The following is a 15,896-nucleotide window of genomic DNA, read 5'->3' on the forward strand; positions in this document are numbered from 1 at the left end:
TTATGCCAAAGAAGCATGTTTGGGGAGGTCTGTTCTGCTACTATACACAAAGCTTCTCTGAAGGACACTTATTAGACCTGCTGCGGTGATGTCCCACCTCTGGGGCAGGTGAACGTATCCGAGGAATGAGTCACTGTGGTTAGCCAGATCCAGCTCTCAGGAGCATCCTTTTGAGTGGGAGATGGATGGACACCTGTAGTTGAGAGTCCTAACAGGGCTCATGGATGTTGATGAAATACAGGTGGGTGCCTACACCTGGTGGTCCCACCACAGCCATTTAGGTTAGAGGGAGGGCTATTCCTCAATGGGAAGATGGGGACCTGTACACATGCCGCACGCCTCTCACTCAGAGTCGGTGCATCATTACAGTTCATAGCCGTCAGCTCCAGAGGCAGAATGCCCATGTCTGTCTAAGTAATCCCACCCCATCAGCCACAGTTTGCCCATATTAAGATGTGCATACAATATGCCCTATCTCACTGTGCCTCCATGAGGGGTAAGACGGACAAGAGTTGTAGAGTGACTGACACAGGGTCCGCTCAGCTAGAGTAACTCATCAATCAGTGCACCGTTGATTATATGACATTCCTGATGCTATTATGATCGCTCCTATGAGCTGTCTACTCCCCAGATACTCACTCCAAGTTCTGAGGGGTTTCTAACGACTTGTGAGAGGACGGAGGTCAGGGCAGTTACCTCTCCTAGGGTCCAATGGGCTCACCGCCAGTTCCCCTCTCTTGTTTAGCAGTCGTGGTCCAGTGTCTCCTTCCATGCTGCTGAGTGGTCTGAAGAAAAGATTTGGTACCTTCAATCCAAAAAGCTCATCCCTTTGTTTTTCCTGAACATGCATATTTCAGATTTCAAGGAGATTTTTCCATGGCCCTAATAGGCCAGGGTGATGTCCAGACGACTTTACCATCTTATGCTGTTAACTAAACCATTGGGTTGTTTCCTGCTAGCCTTCGCTATCCCAAAGTGGACTTGAAACCTATAGACGGGGGATGAGAAAACCCTGACATGGGTTTGCCATCTCCTTCATGCCGGGATGGTTCATTTTCTCACTGCAAAGCATACACCATGAACTCTGACAAGTGCGTGGAGATTTTATGGAACCTAAGAGGCAGTCATTTTCTTCTTTTTTTAATTGAAGTAGAGTTGATTTACAATGTTGTGTTAATTTCTACTGTAGAGCAAGGTGATTCAGTTATACATATATTTTTATATACATTCTTTTTCATATTCTTTTCAATGATGGTTTATCACACGCTATTGAATATAGCTCCCTGTGCTCCACAGTAGGACCTTGTTGTTCATCCACTCTAGGTATAATAGTTTCCCTCTGCTAATCCCCACCTCCCAGCCCGTCCCTTCCCTAACCACCCCCCTTGGCAGTCATTTTCCTTCTATGTGAGGAGACTTCTTCTTGTAGCAGAACACATAAAACAGTGCACAGTAAGTGTCCAGCTTGATGAGTTTTCACAAAATGAACAGATTTCGGTCCCCACCACCAAGATAAGAAGGTAGAAAATGACTCTTCCAGAAAGCTCCACTCATGGCCACTCTGAACCATGGCACACTGTCACTCCCACCCCGAGGTAACACTATGCTGACTGGTGTCACAACGCGTTAGTTCTGCCTGTTGCGTAACTTGATATCAGTGGCCTCGTAGAGTAGGAACTCTTCGTGTGTCCCTGTGTGTGTACGTGCCTCCCTGCTTTCACTCAACATGGTGTTTGTAAGAGTCATGCACGGTGTGTCCAGCTACCAATCGTCCTTTTATACCGCTATAAAATAGTACTTCACTGAATATCCATTGTATTGTTCTTTGAATGTTTTATCTCTCCCTGTACTTCAGGTTTTTTGCTAGAACATATACCAAAGGATTTGTTTTTATGAGAAAAAGTGTATGTGCGCTAAACATTGTGAGCCCTTGATTGTTGGGGAAAGTTCTGATACTGTTTAATAGTTAGGCTGTAAAACTCTGGTGTGGACACATTTTCCTTCTGAACTTTGAAGCCATAGCTTTCTGTTTTCGAGCCCCCAGGGAAGTGATGAGATGTGTTTTTAAGAAATATCATCTTCTCCTTCTCTCCGTCAAAGCTTTTAGCCTTTTAATCTTCATCCTAGTGGTGCTGGGTATTCATTCATCAGAATGTGTTGTGGTGTGGCTGGTTATTCATTTAGGTGCCTTCTTCTCATTCGCTCCAAAGTCACAGTCATTTCTTCGACAAATGATCAAATTATTCTATGATTTGATGTATTGCCTCTCTCTAGTTTCTTGATTCCCTCCTGTGGAAAACTCTCCTCAAATAGAAGTAAGGAAAATGACTGCTAAGGGTTGTGGGGGGGTGGTTAGGAAAGGGCTGGGCTGGGAGGTGGGGCTTAGCAGAGGCAAACTATTATACCTAGAATGGATAAACAACAAGTTGCTACTGTATAGCGCAGAGAGCTATATTCAGCAGCCTGTGATGTGTTACTTTCTTGATCTCTCCTATGCCTCCAATTTACTTTCTATTTCTTTGTCATTTTTGCTCTATGTTCTGGAATATTTTTTTAATTTATTTTATTGAAGTATAGTTGATTTACAGTGTTGTGTTAATTTCTACTGTACAGCAAAGGGATTCAATTATACATATATATACATTCTTTTTCATGTCCTGGAATATTTACTCCGTTTTATCCTATGGGATCGTAGATCTGTTCTTTAGCTGTCTTCATTCTGTTATGAGACTTTGGGTGAACTATCTAGTAACTATCATTCACTGTTCCATTTTTTTAAAATAGCATTATGTCACTTTTCTGTGGAACATCCTTATGAGTGTCCCTGAAGATACTAATTAGGTTTTTAGAGGATTTTCCTTATTTCTTCTGTTATACCTGACTTGCATGTTTTTAGTTGTTCTTTGGCATCTTTTTTTAAAAAAAACATTTTATTTATTTATTTACTTTATTATTTATTTTTGGCTGTACTGGGTCTTAGCTGTGGCATGCAGGATCTTTAGTTGTGGCGTGCTTGCGGGATCTAGTTCCCTGACCAGGGATTGAACCTGGGCCCCCTGCATTGGGAGCTTGGAGTCTTACCCACTGGACCACCAGGGAAGTCCCTGTTCCTTGGCATCTTGAGAATGACTTGGGTGTATTTTTATTCTGCTTGTTTGTTTTCCTACTAGCTGGTCTTTGTTTGACTACTTCTATTCCTGAATAAGAGCCTGGGTTCATGTAGTTGGCCATAGTGACTGCATTCCCACTGTGTGGTTCTGTTTCTTACGGACTTCTGTCAAAAATGTGGGGATGACAGGTCCTGTCCACAGGCAGATTTTTCTGAGGGGGACCATGGAGGTCACACAGGCTCTCTCAGGATCCCAACGAAAGCAAAGGGAAGGATGAGTTCACAGAGGTGAGGACCCTGTGTATTTCACCCCTGTGGTAAACCTTCCTTCAATTAATTTGTTTCCTGTGTCCATAGAGTGATCTCAGATCACCTTGGTTTTTGCCCTTCCTCTCTTCTTGCGTCCTCAGCTGCATTAAGAGCTCCTCTGTGAAAATCTCACAATATTTAGAAGGCAGGTCTGGGGGCTTTGGCTCAGGACAGGTGCTGCAGCTGCTCCATAATCATAATGGGTGAGTGGCTATCTGGTAGACCTCCATGTACCCCCCTCCCCATGATTCTAGCTACATAGTATCTCTGGGTCCCCCACACATCACTTTCTAAGGTTCATTTATCATTTATCTACCCATAGAGTCTCCTTTCCATTTAGAAATGTTCTGGGAAGATGGTAGTACCCTTTCATCTTTTGACCCTTCCGTGGTGTTGGCATTTATTTTATCTTCTATAGCATAACCATTACATCAGTAGGGTACCAGGAGGGAGGGAGGCAAATGTGTGGCTGCACTCACCACATTGAACCAGAAATTCCATCTACAAGTTGCAATGAGACTTCCAGACTGGCCAAATAGATGGCCTATAGCTTCCTAAAATTCCCCTTACAAAATATGTATCCTCAACTAGATGATCAGAACTTATTTTATATCCCAGATTGACAGTGATTGTTTTGTGATTTTAAAATATTTAGTCAAAAATATTGGTATTTCTTGGTCCCAAAACAAAATTGACCACATTGGAAAGTGGCCTTTCTCAAGGCTGCCTCTAGGTCTTTAGAAGTTGGACCGACATCCTATTTTATTTTGACTTACATTTTAGAATCAATTCTTTGACCTGTTGACCCTGAGATTATATATCCAAGTATTTCACTAATCTTTCTTTCATTGGCTTATTCCGTTTTTTGTGGGTTTTTTGGCTTTTCTATTTCACCAGCCCAACTGTGCACACAGGGTATGAGCAATTATTATTTAGCAGCAGAAGACTGACCTCGTCTTTATCAGGAAGCTTAAGTGTTATGTGTAGGCAGATTCTGTTTCCACTAATGAGGATACAGTAAACATCACTTCATTTGCAATTTCTTACCCTTCCTCACACTTAACGAATAACATGACTTTGTCATATTGAGCTATTTCTCCCTGTTGGATTCCATAGTTTTGTTAGGAAACTTTGAAATAGACAAAAGGGCAAAAAATTTCAGTAGAAGGTCGTTTTCCTGTTGCACTTTTGAAGTTGTGTAATCCCTGAAGCAAATTAATCTTTATAAAAATGCTTTAAAACCACATTCCATTTTATATAATATGGCCCCTTAGTAAGAGCATTTCACCAAAAATAGCAAACTTGAGACTCCATTGAAACAATGGTAGTTTCTTACAAGTGGGACTCTTTCAGTAAGAGAAGCCCTCTTAACTATTCCATCATTGGTGAATATTCTAAATCAATTGGACCTAGGATCTCAATCCTTGAAGATTTACTCACCAATGTTTTTTCAACATTTAAAAGTAGCTTTTGCCAACTAATAGTGCTGGCAGAAAAAGCAGTTCACTCAGATTATGACTTCCTTGAATTACCTCAATATATCTCATCTAGCAGAGAAGAGAACTAATCTATTTGGAACTGAAAAGAGAGTGTAATTTGGATCAGAGACTAATGGGTTAGGAGCCTGCCTGATTCTAAATTTATCTGTGAGGACAGTAGAGTTGATGGTCAAACCCACTGAACAGTAATGAAATGTTTTATGCTATAGGGCGGGGGGCAAAGAAACCCATCCAAGCTCAGGGTAGAAGAAGGTTCCAAACTTGATTCTCATGTCTGGTGGGATTATGATGGCATCCTCTTCCCTCCTAAGAGCTCATTAAAAGATACACAAGTCATAAGTGCACCTAGATTCTCATATAACTTGGATTCTCCTCTAAAGCGCTTCCTTCCTCAGAACCTCATTCAAGACAATTTCCTGATCCTGTTTCTTTATCTTGGCCTTCTAAATTCCAAGTGATGTTTTTACCCCCCTAAAAACTCTGAACTGAGGAAAATTTGACTAATATAAACATGTTTCTATGGCAAGACGCTAGCCCCAGTACACGCCGCTGTCACATTGAGGACCTGCTTGAGAGTGAACCTGATGGCGCATATAAGGAATTGCTGTCCCTGTTTTATGCAGTGCCATAAGTCATTCGTTAAAAATCATGCTTTATCCTTTTTGGAATCAATAATTTCATATTGTTCCAGTATACATAGGCCAGTTCTTGATCAATGGTATTATCGAACCTTTGAAATTTTACATGGAATAACTTTTTTTTTTTCTTTGCGCTACGCGGGCCTCTCACTGTTGTGGCCTCTCCCGTTGTGGAGCACAGGCTCCGGACGCGCAGGCTCAGCGGCCATGGCTCACAGGCCTACCTGGTACACGGCATGTGGGATCTTCCCAGACCGGGGCACGAACCTGTGTCCCCCGCATCGGCAGGCGGACTCTTAACCACTGCGCCACCAGGGAAGCCCTGGAATAACTTTTTTAAACCTTAGCGTTTAAAGGAGATTTCGGAAAGCCTACTGTTGTCAATCAAGTTGCTGGGTGACCTGGAACTTCTTGCTCATTCTTCAACTGATATTTCGTGTCTTAGTACATCCTTCCATGGAACATGGACACAAATGTTGAGACTAGTAAAGGGCATTACACTTTTCAGAAACCACAGTTGCATGGAAAAAAAAAAAATTAAACACAGCCCCCAGATTTCTCTGTTAATAAACATGCAAGTTGTCCATATAACAATGCAACCAATAGTCCAGTGCATTAAATGAGGAAAATATATGTTTCTTATATTAGAAAACTGGTTCATGCACATTCTCAGGAGTAATTCAAAATGTTTTCGCTTAACATTTGGATAAGGGAAAAAACACAAAGACTTCAAAGAAAAGTGCACTTTAAATAAACCGTGCACTTATTCAAGCAAAGAAGATGTAACATATTCTTAGAGGACATGTCAAGATTCATAAAATCACCTGGGCCGGTTGAGGGGGCATTTATTCGGGTGGGTTTAATGGTGATAGCCACTTTTAGTCGGCAAACCTACTGTGTCTTAAGGGACTTGATTGGAATTGTCCTTCACCCTTATGGCCACCCTGCAGGTGCATCTTACTGTGCACATTTTAGAAATGAGAAAATGGATGTTCATGATATAAAAGTTATTTGCTGGAGGTCTGGTATGTGGCAGCTTCTCATACAAGACTCTCCCGTCAGTGTCATCCGTGGTGTTTGTATTAAGTACCCTTTGTCAGGAAGATATGATTAGGGGAATGGAAGTTGTGAATATGTACCACACAGGACCCTGAAAGGTTATGGAAGGATTTTTAAACTTTGCTAAAATGTGCCAACACATACCCCTTCCCTCTCTTACCCCAAAGGATTCTGGAAAGGAGCTCATTCAACTGCCTTTATTCATCTTTTTTTTTTTTTTTTTTTTTCAGTTTTCATTGTAGCCATTCATTAAGGCATGCATTCTTTCATTCATTCAACAAATGTAATTAAGTGTCTGCCGGGAGTTAAGAGCCCTACCCTTCTACTTTCTACATTGCAGCTGAAACAAGGATTTGCTTTAAAATGGTAGGCTTTTTTAAAAAAAGGCAAACAACCCAGCCCATTCCCTGCTACGGTGGTGTTACTTTACCACATTCAGTTAACACCGGTGTCTGAGTTCTTAAATCACATGCCACATTGTTTAGGGTATTATATTGGGTCAGTTTGTTCCTCTCAAGTGTGAAATATACCTTTTCGTCTTTTCTATACCTCAGAAAGCAATACGCTGCCACTCCCATCTTATCTTGTAATTATTTTGAAATTATTTCCTTGAAACACTGTCTTGAGTGTCCTGAGAATTCTGATTTCAGACAGCAAGTATGAATTTGGAAAGCTAACACGTGTGACGGTGGTTTGGAAAACGTCTAAGTGGGGAGAGTTAGAAATCAAATGAGGGTACATGAGGTTTTTCTCACCACATCACAGACCCTATTTGTGAGTTTTATGCCCTTTTGGGTCTTGTAGCCGTCGAGAGATCCTGGCTTGCGATTTCATCAAGGGAAGAGTTTACGGAGATTTATTTAAAGGGAGGTGCGGTCACTGGTAATTTGGGCTGTATGAGGTGGCATAGTTCCAGAGGAGAGGACCCGGGATGAGAGGCAGTACAGTCTCTGGTCTGGAAGCCATAGCTCCGAATCATTGTACTTGTAGATGAAATAATAATTATTTGAGATCGTTTGCTAATCAGCGAAACCTTGGAAGTGGCCGCCAGAGAGGTATTAAGGTGAAGGGCTGAATTTGCATATGCATTTACACTTCGATCATTGTTTGCAAGATCCCCTCTCTAGAAATAGACTTCTCTTCTTTCAATATGCACAGGAAATCAAAGGAGGGGAATGAGTAACGGCAGCACAACAATAACGCTTAAAACAAAAAACACAGACTCTCCCTCACATAGACAATTATCTAATGATGCTCTTGTCTTTAATTACATGACAGGCTCACCTTATGTTTTTAGGTTATTAACCGTAACTAATTAAGAGTTGCTTTTTTCCCTCTTCGATAAATATTGAAGTTGGGAACTTTGCAGACACATTCGATATGCCTGTCAAGGTGTGGTGTTGTCCATCATCTAATAAGTCAGAGTCTGTGTACGTATGTTGAATGGCTCGTTCTAACACGCAGAATTGGACATTACCCTTTTACAGTAGGAGTCAAATAGTTTACCTTTTTGTTTGTTTGTTTTTTGTCTGCGCCATGCAGCTCATGGGATCTTAGTTCCCCGACCAGGGATTGAACCTGCGCCCTTGAACGTGAAAGCACGGAGTCCTACCCACTGGACTGCCAGGGAATTCCCAAATAGTTTATATTAGGTGAACAGAATGCCAAGTACAAGTTTTACGTATGGCTACAACTCTAGTTCTACCTAACTTAACACGTGGATTTCAGATTTAAAGTAAAGCTTCACTGAGGAGGGGACCCCCGGAGAATACTCCCCATGATAATATTTTAGAGAGAGCATCTTGATTTGTACACTAAGTATGGAACGCCTCACGCAGACCATGCCTTTTATCAGTTGTATGTCCTTGGGCAAATCAATTTGCCATTCTGTTCTTCATTTTAGAAATGAGGACATTCTGTTCCTCATTATATAGAAAATTAAAGAATCAGCCCCAAATACCACCAAGATCTCTTCCAATGTTTACAGCCTCTAGGAATTACGGTAGTAACTTACATTTATGAGCATTCTCAAAGGCTATTGGTTTGGCTAACAGATGATCTGCAGTTTATCATTTCTCTAAAATCTATTTTGTTCTTGTACATACATACATTACTAGCCTTAACTCGTCATCGTTTTTAAGTGGTGTGGCTTTGGAAATGAACTTGAGAGACTTGAAAACTCAGACAATGGACAGACCATATATGGCAATAGAACTCAGACCTGTCACAGACTCAAGCAAGCAGCTCTACACAGCTTCTCCAACAGAATGGGTCTCTAATGTTTTGGCCTCTCTGCCAATCCAGGACCCACCAGAGAAGGGGAAGGATGCTCCCCAAACTGACATGTGAGGTACCCCCTTTCTAGTTATCTGCCTCCAGGCCCTCAAGCTAATAGCCTCCAATCAGTGCACATCTGAATCCACCCCTTTTCTCTGTATACTGTTTTCTACTCTGCCTGCTTTAGAGAATATTACAGATTTAGGTGATGGTGACTGACTCTCTTTCTGTAGCAGGCTCTGAAAACCAGCCTCTGTTTGCTTTCATGGGGCAGGGGGAGTGTCTTTGTGTATTTCCCCAAACTTGAGATGGTTCCTAATACAGACAGATGCAAGTAGGGCCGACTGCACGCGTTCCCAGGATTGTAGTGAACACGAGTTAATTTCCATTTTGCACTATCGTTTCCATCTGAGGGAAACGGGCAATAAGCCACATGAACTCCTCTCAAAGAGTAAAACAGGAATGTTTTTTGTTTGTTTTTTAATTAATAATTGAGAATCACTTTCTCAGGAAGCCCAGCGTTGTTAGTTTTCGTTCTTTTTTTTTTTTTTTTTTTTTTTTTTGCGGTACGCGGGCCCCTCACTGCTGTGGCCTCTCCCGCTGTGGAGCACAGGCTCCGGACGCGCAGGCTCAGCGGCCATGGCTCACGGACGCAGCCGCTCCGCGGCATGTGGGATCTTCCCGGACCGGGGCGCGAACCCACGTCCCCTGCATCGGCAGGCAGACTCTCAACCACTGCGCCATCAGGGAAGCCCAGTTTTCGTTCTTTGTTTATGGTCCCCTCTGGTATATCTGAAAAGCCGAGCAGAAACGTCAGTCAGCGAGGCAGAGACACGGGTGCAGGTTCCGGGGGTTGGGAAAGCAGAGGTCCATGGCCAGCCCATTTCAGAGTTGACTCTGTATAGAAACAAGCTCTGAGGGTGATCTCTAATACCATCCCAGAGGAGATTTTAGCAATCAGAAGGCAGTTTATCAGATGGTTTTGGAGAAGGGACAAGATTCAGGGCAAGTCTGTACAGCTGAATAGCTTTGCCCTGTAATTTGTTCCATCTAAGCGGAGGCAAGTGAACATCAGCGTAGTTAGCGCCAGGGGCTCTTTGTGTGGGGTTATTCTGTCTGGGTTTTTATCCTGCTGCCCCAGGTGATCCTAGGCACAGTTGATCCTCTGAAGGCTCTCTCCCTTGTAATACGGTTTTCTTACCTATGGGCATCTGTAGGGAAAGGAATAGAAGATGAAGCAGTCTGGTTAGACACGTGTGATGTTGCTTTGTCATCCACGTTTCTCGGAGAAACTGTGAAGGTCCTTTGGTGTCGTCTCTTCTGAAAGACACCCCTTGGTCTCTCCAGGAATTTCACTGGAGTGGGAGGTGGATGCTTTGAAGAAGCAAGGCATTGCAGAGTTTAATTCTAAGGCCATTTAAGCAAAGAAAGACTCGAGCACAAGTTGGGAATTTGATCCCTCAGAAAGGAAAAGACAGACAATGTTTCTGAAAATAAACGCTTTTGAACATAAAACAGAGAAATGGCACGAAAGCAGTCTTCTGTGTTTGAAGGCCATTTCCGTTTCTGTCTCAACCGCTTCTTCAGATAAAACTACAGTGGAGCTGGTTTTTCTTTTTAACTGTTTCTGGATAGTCACCCCACATCTTCGGCTATTGACTTTTGAAACATTGCTTACAGAAAAGATACTTCTAAAACATACTTCTCTTGTATTTCTTGATAAAAAGAAAGGCCAGTAGGACATTAATTTTGTATCCGTCTAGCCAACCATACTACCAGTTAATATTAAAAGTGGATCAGAAAAAAAAAAAAAAAAAAAAAAGTGGATCAGAGAGAGAGGTCATAGTTGAACCTCTTACAAAAGGCCATTGAGACATTTTTGGTAAAATCTTTCGGTAAGCAAGGATATGAACATGGGGGCAACTTATCCGCTGATTCCCACACCCTCTTAGTTTGAGGGTGGTCCCCAGGGTGTTGAGTTGTGGTCTTAAAATAGGGGTGGGGGAAACCTTGGAGCTGGCTAGAGATTATCCAAGGTGGGTCATGGAGCGCTGCGCTACCACAGTGCCAAAATCAGAGGGGAGGACAGGAATTCAGTGTTCGGTGCACGTGGGTGACAAGGCTCACTTGGTTACATTCTGTTGATGAGATAGACATATCCTGTGTTTGAGAAAGTCTTAAAGGAGGCCATTAAGGCACAGTACAGGCATAAGGGAATTCGGTATCTGGTTTGTCAGTTGGGATGCATGAAAGTAAAAACAGAGACCTACGGTTGGAAAAGTGAGCCTGTCATGGGCCTGGATTTCACAGTTATGAAGTCTGGACTTTGTAGGTGAGGGAGGTTTAAAGTCAGGGAATTCTGTGTTGTGAGAGAATAAGCTTCATATTCTAACCGCTAAAATTGGGAAGTAGCTTCACCTGAGCCGCTCCGGTGGCATTCCAAGCAAGAGAAAAAGTAGAGACAGACAGCGGCTGGAGAAAGGTGTATTCTAGCCTGGTGGTGGTTCATATTAGGGCAGAATCCGATTAAGGAGAGTCAGAACAGCCTTAATGAGAAATTTGAAATTAATCACTCTTAAAGGTCGCAGGTGAAGTGAATTTGTTTTGGCCGAGTTAGATGATTTCGTAAGTGACTCTGTGAAAAGAAAGTGCGGGTTTTTAGTTATTCACCAATAAAAAAATGTATGAAGGCTGCTCATTCCCTGGATCAAAAGCATCTTCTACTAAGTCAGCCCAGTCTTTTCCAGAGCGACGGTATAGACAACCACCACCCAGCACACTTGTCCAGCTCTTTCTGTACCACGAGCGTTTTGATGTTCCGGTGACTGGAGTGCCTGTGCCATTAAAATTGCCATTAACAGGTGTATAGGACGAGACATACAAGTTAGCTATACGCTAGGTACAAAATCATTTGTCATTGCCTATCCAGTGAGATGAGACACTGACCAAGGTATATAACCCTGAACGCACCTCCACCCCAAACGGGAGCAACACGTTGAGACCCACACCATTCGAATAGCTCAGAAGGAAAACCAGCTTTTGAGATGACGGTCACTGCCCTGGAATACAATGCTCACATCCTCTCTCAGTGTAGTGCGTTGAAAGATTCGGCTGTCAGTTTCCTTTCGCTTCATTTGCCTTTTAAATGAAATCACCGTGTTACTTATTTTGTCAATACGGTAGGTTCTATCTTTGTGGCTTTCTGCACTCGTTTTGTTAATATTTCTCCAATGTCTTTTTATTGTTTACTGACATATCCTGCTCCCGAAGTTGAACAAAGCATTCAGTAAGGAAGTCCACCTCCGTTTCCCTGGAACATGCCACACGTTAATTGGTCGTACTTCTCTGAGGGTCAGTGAAGTCTTATATCCCAGTCAACTGTCGATAGTGTCTTGTGTATTGACTTCCACTTGATGTGCTGCTATCTGCAGTGCAGGAAGGCATCTTGGCTCGTCAGCTGAACTCCTTTCTCATCCACTTCTCATTTACCGGGTGTCAAGAGGGTGCTTCAACGGAGCTTATCCCAGCTCCTTCAGTGTTTTCAAGACTCCTCTCTTGCAGTGTAATGACATGGTGTTATGGTAACGCGTGTCTGCAGCTCTCTGCCGCCTAGCCTGGGAACTCTGTGGGAGGATAAACCACATGGTATTTATTCTTGCATTTTTCTCCTCCCATCCATCTTCCCCTGAGCCCCCATACACAAGTCCACGTGCATACCATATGCTGCATTTCTGGACCAGCAGAAGATATTCAGTAAACACTTGTCCAGTGAATTGAATAATGGCACCAGATACAAAGTATACCTGTTTCTCGGGCTGTTTATCATCTGATATAAGCATAGTGGACAATGGTAGGTCCAGTTAGATACATAAATAAGCTCTTCCTCTTGGTTAGTGTGCACAGGCTATGGAAGAGATGTCAGAGAAAAGGGACTGTCTGTGAGAGAATTCCTTAGCTGGAAGATGCATTCATTGCCATTCTGTTTACAGGATATATCTTCTTGTGTTTTTCTTTTCTCTTTTTTTAGACATACCTTTATTTTATTTTATTTTATTTTTGGCTGTGTTGGGTCTTCGTTGCTGCGCGCGGGCTTTCTCTAGTTGTGGTGAGCAGGGCTACTCTTCATTGCGGTGCGCAGGCTCCTCATTGCAGTGGCTTCTCTTGTTGCAGAGCATGGGCTCTAGGCGCGCGGGCTTCAATAGTTGCAGCAGGTGGGCTCAGTAGTTGCGGCATGTGGGCCCTAGAGTGCACGGACTTCAGTAGTTGCGGCACGTAGGCTCAGTAGTTGCAGTGCAAGGGCTCTAGGGTGCATGGGCTTCAGTAGTTGTGGCACGTGGGCTCAGTAGTTGTGGCTCGCGGGCTCTAGAGCACAGGCTCAGTAGTTGTGGTGCACGGGCTCAGTTTCTCTGTGACATGTGGGATCTTCCTGGACCAGGGATTGAACTCGTGTCCCCTGCATTGGTAGGCAGATGCTTAACCACCACGCCACCAGGGAAGTCCCTCTTCTTGTGTTTTTCATGTTGAGTTTCCTGCAACTCTCATCAGAATACTTCTTGCTTTGGAAAAAAAAAAATGTCAAACATCTTTGATCCATCAAGCTAATACTCTGTAGACCCCAGATCGTGTGTCCATGGAGACTTCAAGGAATGGAACCCAACTTCCCCTAGAAGAACCAGACCTAGAAATTAGGCAGTAACCTCACTCTGCCTTGAGCCATTTAGCTTAGACCCAATTTCTGCAAGGGAGTGATGCACCTTACTTAAGTCCCCTGTCCCCGAACCCTGTAGCACCTCTGACTGATATTCTGCAATTCAGCACTTGATTACATCTAGTCTTTTCCTTTTCACTCATCCCTCCTACTATGAGTCTTTTTTTTTCACACACACACACTGTATTTTATTTTTACAAGAGATGAATAAACTGACACCAAGCATCGTAAGTGGATGACCATAACAAAAGCAGCAATGACTGCAATTACCAAACACAAAACACACTCACATACTATGAATCTTGAATCTTCATTCTTACTGTGTGTTTCTTGATAAGGTGTGCCTTACCGTGGATTGGGAGGGCCTGGCAGAGCCCTGCCTACATGGCAGTGTTTCAATAAACAGTTGTCGACTGATATCATGTAGGGCATGAATTAGGAGGTCTAGCAAATGGCGAGGTTTCATTTGCATCGTTATAAGCTGAAGACTGACACGAGAAATGAGGTGCAGAGCTAGTTCAGGACTGCTTTGCCTGCTACCTTTTGTGCTTAAAGTACCATCCATGGGAACTACATTTAAGTGTCCCCACATTGACATTTTCAGAAAATAACTCGTAAGTATTGTGTCAGGAGTTAATAATAACATCCTCACACTCACGTGGGACTGGGATCTCCCAACACGTTCAATTAAAGGTGCTAGGAGAGTGTTCCAACTTTGGGATAAACATCTGCCTGGTACCTTAATCTAGGGGTTCTTAACTCAGCATCATGCATAAACTTTAGAGGGTCTAAGAATCACCTGATAGTGGATAAAATTGGGTGTGTGCACGTGTGCACTTAAAGGAGCCACATACTTCCTCAAATTCTCAAAAGTGTTTCTTTTAAGCATATGCCGAAAAAAACACCCATGGTGGTTCCCAAGAGAGCTGTTTCTTCTCCGGTCTGATTCTAGAGGTAAAGAGAATGTCACGGTTTGATCAGGATAAAGGACCACCTGGAGCAGATCTGATCTCCAGGGTTGTTGGAAATCCAGCTTCTCTCTTCAATGGTTCACCTAAGCTTTAACGTGTGTTACGACGCTCAAGGTTGGGAGGGTTCCTTGGTGTCTATGCTCTAAGGTCAAGAGAGGGGGAAAGTGAAGGGTATAGGAAACGGTCTTGGCAGCATTCACTGCTACTAGCAAATATCTCCGTGTTATCCGAGTTGTCAATTGGCCGTGCTGGTCAACACGCAAAAGGGAGATCATAGAAGCCATTAGAGCTTTGCCTTTTCTCTTTTCTGAACCACTTCTGCCTTTCCCCTGGAATCCATCCTTAGAACTCAGTTCTAAGAGTTCTCCTGGAACCACTAGCCTCTTTGAAGATGTCTAGTGATGGATTTTGGCATGAACACTTCCTGTACATTCTGCTCTTTCCTGAGCCAACTTCATTCAGTTTCTCCAGGCAAGCAATCCTTCTACCTAGCACCGCCTCGAAGTCCATCACTGTGCAATAAATCTTGAGTATATCTATTCCTATATAGTTACTAGGAGTGTAATCCTGTTCATTCTGGAGATTGGACGATGATGATGCATGACAACGATTTTGCATTCACTGGGCTGCTCTCCCCAGATGCTTTCCTGACCCGAAGAGATTGTAGCCAACTTTGCAGATGCAAATGCTTCGTGTGTAGTAGGAGACCAGGCATGCATCAAGACAATTTTCTTAACATCAGACGTGGGCCTTTAAAAATCTGTGCAATGAGGGCTTCCCTGGTGGCACAGTGGTTGAGAGTCCGCCTGCCGATGCAGGGGACGCGGGTTCGTGCCCCGGTCCGGGAAGATCCCACATGCCGCGGAGCGGCTGGGCCCGTGAGCCATGGCTGCTGAGCCTGCGCGTCCGGAGCCTGTGCTCCTCAACGGGAGAGGCCACAACAGTGAGAGGCCCGCATACTGGAAAAAAAAAAAATCTGTGCAATGCAAGAGCAATTAGGAGGTAATAATTTCCAAGGGAAGAAAAAAATACACCTTATATTAGTGAAAAATATCTGTGGGAACTGGGCTCTCCCAAGGTATTAAGTTGGGGGTTCTTATTAACTGTCACTCATGGACCCCTGGGAGTCTTCAAACTTTCTTAGGGGTTAAGTCAAAACTGTTTTGCTAATAATGCTAAAGTAATATTTGCCTTTTTTCACTGGGTTGGTTTTGTACTGATAGTGCAAAACTGCAGGTACCTTAGCACAAATTAATTCAGTGATACTAAAACTGTGTATTGTTTTACTCTTTCTGCTTCTTTTTTTTTTTTTTTAATTATTTATTT

Source organism: Grampus griseus, assembly GCF_964374135.1.
Source record: "Grampus griseus genome assembly, chromosome: Y".
In the NCBI taxonomy this organism is placed as follows: domain Eukaryota; kingdom Metazoa; phylum Chordata; class Mammalia; order Artiodactyla; family Delphinidae; genus Grampus; species Grampus griseus.